This window comes from Battus philenor, unplaced genomic scaffold (assembly GCF_028537555.1).
Source record: "Battus philenor isolate CCGP_79_NKW_IND1 unplaced genomic scaffold, ilBatPhil1.0.hap1 SCAF_25, whole genome shotgun sequence".
NCBI lineage: Eukaryota > Metazoa > Arthropoda > Insecta > Lepidoptera > Papilionidae > Battus > Battus philenor.
In genome coordinates, this window is record NW_027181688.1 from 2,835,559 (window position 1) to 2,841,558 (window position 6,000).

Sequence of the window (6,000 nt, forward strand, 5' to 3'; positions counted from 1 at the left end):
TAGTCAAAATTGCATTATGATATATAAAAATATAAAATTAAATACTACAATTAAGATATTATTTATATGAATAGTCCATATCTCTGTTTGATTAGCCATGACTTGCATGGGCATTAGCTAAGATGATGATGAAAAAGACATCAGTGAGAGGGCAGAGGAAAAAAGGTTTGGTATACAAAGTAATTAAAAGCAATTATTTATAGTACTAAAAGCAAATGGCACATACTGTACCAATAGTATGCCTATTATATACATCTAGTTCATTGTTCAATACCAAATATAAAAAGTATTTACTTTATACATAGCTAGTTATTGGACCGTTACATTGCAATTCTATGTAAATGAAGTCGTATAGAATCTTTGAATGAATAGATGACATCAGTATAAATAATTTTAAATTTCAATGCACAGATTTTTATGACACACCATATTCCTTAAATTCCAAACTACTACACTAGGAATTGAACATTCCAGAGAGAAGAGCACAGATTGGCAAGAGCTGCATAGGACAGATATTCACCTGAAAGGTGGACAAGACTTTGTTATGGTGGTATGAAGAAATTAGAGATGGGTAGCTCGCAAAAGACAAGAAAGATATACATCTTTACAAAAGATATAATCACTCCTTAGCTTGCATGTGTTTCAATTATATCTCTATTTCTTAACGAGTCAATTTTTGTGATCAGTTACGGCTCATTCAGAGTCGGAGAGAAAGAGATGGGCTTTTATAGCAATTTACATTACCCCTTAGCTGCCTTATTCTCTCTCTGATCCATACTGAGCTAAATAAGTTGAAGATATAAAAGAGTGATATATATTCCAAGATCAAAAAGACATATATCACTCTCTTCTTGTCAGGGATACATTTTGCCAATCTCAAGAAGATATCAGATGTAAGTCGCTCTAACCAATATCATTAGAAACAATCAAGGAGGCCTATGTTCAGATGTGAACATACTATGGTAGATATGATGAAATTTAAGTAATTTCATCACTGTTTGTTATATTGGAATTTTGGAATTAATACTAAATTTAAAACTTTAAGCAGTAATATTTAAAATACTTATAATACATATAAAATACTTTTCTGGCTCAAAATTTGTAATTTAAAATTTTAGATAATCATTTTATAATTTTGTGCTAAGTTTGTATCGACCCTCCCCCCCCCCCCTCAAAGCTTTCCATTTTTCTGTATTTTTGGCAACTTGAAGCTACTCATGACCTGCCATAGCTACGATCTCGTCAGCCCATCTGGCATTAGGTCGGCCTCTCATATGAAAGTATATGTACTTCAAATAAATATAACTAAGTTTTTATATTTACTGATAGTATGTCTATTTGATTATGAACAAACATCAGTAGTGAGTTTAAATAATTACAAAAAACAATATATTATATTTACACATGCCTACCTGCTTTTGAAAAATACTTTAAGAAAAATTCTTTCTCTCTAATTATTTCCAAAAATTTATTATTCCCAGATTCACTGTTAGTTTCTGGATTTATTAAGTTGGTTACACATCTTTCATGTAATTATTTTTTGTTCTATACCATTCACTGGTAAAGAATTTTTTGAGCTGAATACAGTCACATGTTTTTTAGGCAACAAACAACACCAGTATTTTTTCTCCTCTTATAAAAGACAATCTTTTTACCCAAATGTAAACGTGTCCTAAACTTGTTATTAAATAACAATGAGATAACCATATTTTTCTAGTATTGAATCTGTCCGGCCAGTACAGTATACATTTAGAAAAGTACAAATATAATTGTGTTAGCTTTTTTATATTTCCGTCTATTGAATATTCAAAAATAACGATGTTATAGCAAAAAGTTCATCAATGTTTATATTTACAAAAAAGTTTTACTAAGGCAAAATTATAAATAAATCACAACAAATTCTCGTCTTTAGTAATTTGAAAATTTATGCAAAATTTGGAATGTGACATCTTCATTTTAAAAAAATAATAATTTCTAACCGTACTATCATGCACATTTTGCAGTTATTTTATTTCGCATTGAGGTCAACAGCGAATGCCGTCAGAACAAAAATTTTGCAATGGCAATGTCAAAAAAGGCAAAAACAACAAGTTGTATGTTGACCTCCCATAACGAACTTTTAGACACTTATCTTCTGTTTATTATAACTACATTAATTAGATTTAACTTTCTAAAACTTACCACAATAGCTAATTTCCAATATACCTTACAAAAACTGTTATTTTTATTTACTTATTACTACACAAAATATTGAAAACAATCACAAAAAGACAACCCTTACTATCACAAGACAAGTTTAGGTACAATTATGCAACTTTCTAATAAGAATATATCACAGACATGCCACAATAAACTTGTAAATTACAATTTAAAAGTTTTGTAAAACAATAAAAAGGAGTAGTTAGTTATTGCAAAAATAAAATAAACAACACAAAGGCAAACAAACAACCGACACGAATGAATAAACGAACTGTACTGAAGTGATGAGCGCTACTGGTTGGAAATTGAAGTTTTGACTTATCACTTGCCTTTTGCATGACGTTCGTATAATTATTGTGTCGCCATAATTAACATGTTATAAATGTTTCTTATTAATTTTAGATATTAATTAAATACTAAAATATGTTAAAAATGATTAATTAGCTTTGTAAACCAGCGGTGTTTTTATTTGTAGAAGTAGCGCCATCTAGGGATGATCTAGCGAACTACCATGAACTGCTGTGACCTCATCGCTCGTCTCGGCACAGATATATTCATAAGTAAAATAGTGTGATTAGACACAGATGTAAAAGCTTTTAAAAAGTTTTATAGGATTAGAAAAAAAACTTTCGACCTATTACACCTATTTTCATTCGCCACATATAAAGTGATTTGTCTAAAAAACAAGTAACATGAATTTATTTTTTCTATTGAAATGCCATAGGCCATTAACTGGCAGTAAAGTATGTAGTGACAGATAGTAAACAATAATTAATTTTAATACACATAAATCAATTTTTGAAAACGTTTTTTCTTACTATATTGTCATTACTTTATTTATTTTTTTCTGAAACCATTTTTGCATGTAAAATTTTGGTATATAGCAGCTCAAAATTTGTTATCTTAAAAGAGGTTTGAGGCTGAGCAGTCGCTGTGTCTTCTCCTCTCTCATCCGCGGAATCTATGTCACTTGTGCAGCAGTGTAAGTAAAAAAAATACGTTACTATTAAAGAACACAAGAAGTGGTAGAAGAAACTCTAGCAACGCTTTATACATTCTTAACAGTATTCGCAAAAGCTGGTTTTTGATTGGCTGCAAATTGCTTTATAAAAGTGGCTACAGCTATGTTTATAGCTTGTGCAACCGTCAGTTAGGTGAGGCTGAAAGGTCCTCCTGTGGAGTCTTCAAGCTGGTAGATACAACGTGGGTACACCCTCGATTAGGTAGACCGAAGACATAGTCACGGTCGCAGGATGTCGCTGGCAGCGCAGGACCGGTCATCCTTGCTTTATAAGGGCGAGGTCTGAAGGATAGCTATAGGATATAACTTGTTAGATTTGAACTGTAATTAACACTTTTGTGAATATGACTTTATGAGCATCTACATCAGAGTTCCCCAAACTTTTTTGTGTCGTAGACCCTTTGCCATGTTTTTCCGTGTTGGGTAGACCAGGAGGTCTAGTAGGAACTTACCTGATATTGATTTCCTGTAAATTTATCTTTGCTAACTACGAGTACAAAACTAAAAATTAATAAAAATAATGTACTTACTTTTCTCCAGCACTCTCAAACAAAATAACACTGACTCACTATAATTTGTGTGATATACTATCTATTTATATTTTTTAAAATGTTTTCTTAACACTTTCATTTTCAAGTTTCAGGAAACGAATAAACGTATTTGTCCCACATTCGTATTTATAGAGTGACGAATTGAACAAGTCAGTGCAAGGTAGCGAAGCTCTGAGACTGCGACTTTCAGGTTTTTACAAGTTCAAAATGTATTGCGACCACAAAGCGAATACCAACATCCTACAACTTACACAATTTTATAAACATATATAATAATTTTTTTACTTCATAGGTACTTTTATAAATAATGTAAATGTTTTTATATTATAAGATAGTATGATGTGAGTCAATAGGTACTATCAGTGAATGTGTTGAGATCCACTATCGTGGATCGTGGACCCACATTTTCATTTAATGGACCCCCAAATTTTTTTTCGCTGATGTAGACCCCTTGCAGGTTGTCATAGACCCCTAGGAGTCGATATAGACCACTTTGGGAATCACTGATCTACATCATCTTTGCTTGCGAGCTCCGACGTCATTCATGCACAAGACTCTGCACCCGACCTTGTTCTTCCAACAATTTTCAACTCTGCTAGATGGTGGAGTAACACGGTTGCAACGAGGCCTATGCTTTGCAATGGACATCTGTAAAAACTGTGATTACCAATTACCAATATAAAGTAATCATCAACTTCGGTTTATTTCGAGAATGTTCCATATTTTCCCTTTAACAATAAGGAAACTTGTATACAACATTATTGCGGCACGTTTTCTACAGGCGCTTAGTTTTGTAATAAAACTTGATATATGTAGAATTCACGCTCTCCCGTTATACGCGACAAACAGGCGGGGGTGAAGTACCGACCTAGCAAGCTGGCAAAAAACATGATGTGATGAAATGTGTATTTACATATGGGCAGAGTATTTACAATTTACACGAACCTAACACAACGGCAAAAAAAAAGTAAAAAAAATCGTCCATATGGCGTCGGCGGATGGCGTCCATATTCAAATCAACGCCCAAAAATGTTTTTTCATAAAAGTATTACTACCGTAGTGGGCAGCAATAAGGAACGTAAACAACAATTACGATATCTGTACTTGACAATAGGATATCAAGTTTTGGAAATATAATTTTTACATTTATTTTACAAATAAAGGTAAGCTTGAACTGCAGCTTTTAAGTGAGAATGTTATGTAATAATTTTATAAAAGGTAATTTTATGTTTCTTTAATGGCAACACCACTCGACCCCGTCACTCTTTTGTGACAACTTCCGGTAAAAGGATTGTGAGTGGTGGGGTTGACACAGCGTTTTGATTACTGAGCCGGTAGCTCGGTCACTCGTTCGATAACCATGAAAGTGATAAGTTGTCTAGTGGAAACTATGCTATTAGGTCTTTAAGAGTATTAAAAGTGGAATTAAAGTATTTACTGTGCTGTGAATTGGAGTTTATTCTGATAGTTATGAGAAATAAAGGCTTCTTACACTTTTATTGATTTACCTCATTTCCGTTTCCTGTGACTATCGAACAACTAAAATAATATTTGCTACAAATATCATGTTTTAAAAGATATTGAACGTAGTGACCGACATTTTGTCGCGCATAGAAGATATATCAATGCTATAAAAAATTCATTGCAATCAAATATCAGAGCATGAAATCACAAACGACGAATAGTATAAGAAATTTAGAAGAAACGGTAATCTGAAATTTAAAAAAATCAACCTACCCACGTCGAAGCAAAAAGTATTATGCAATTAGCACCGCAGCTGTTTTTAAGGTAACGGTCAAAAAACCATATACCAACCGGCACCGCGGCCGCAATCGCGGCGGTCTACGCGTTCTAGGAAGAAGCCTGCTCACGTGTGCTGCTTCCTGTAATCACAGCCCAGAATACGTGAGCTGATGTTGCAAGAAAAATCAGGGCGGCGCCACGGCCCGTGTCCCGTCCGATTGTTAAACAGTCTTCCGCACCTAGGAGATGAGGGACGAAGACAGTGAGACGCACTCCCACCAATATGGCGGCTGTAACGGTAATGCTGTCAAAAGGCTCTACCTCCTCTTGCGCAGATGTTATAAAAGCAGCGAAGGCCAACACACGGCTGGCAGATCTCGATATCGAGGTTCTTCGCCGAAGACGTGCCGTCGCCGTAGCGCTCTTCTTGAAGATCGGTTGAAAGAAGTGCGGCCAAAACCTGATGACATTGCGGAGAGAACCTTC

The 6,000-nt window shown here is 34.1% G+C and overlaps 1 protein-coding gene across 1 annotated transcript in view; it reads right to left on the reverse strand.

Moving 5' to 3' along the window:
* LOC137924890 (pleckstrin homology-like domain family B member 1) overlaps nucleotides 1–2,375 on the reverse strand; it is a 164,169-nt gene extending 161,794 nt beyond the window's left edge. Inside the window, exon 1 of the mRNA XM_068768274.1 lies at nucleotides 2,182–2,375. The gene's annotated coding sequence lies outside the window, so the exon portion shown is untranslated. The remainder of the gene's footprint in view (nucleotides 1–2,181) is intronic.
* Between the last annotated feature and the right edge of the window lie 3,625 nt (nucleotides 2,376–6,000).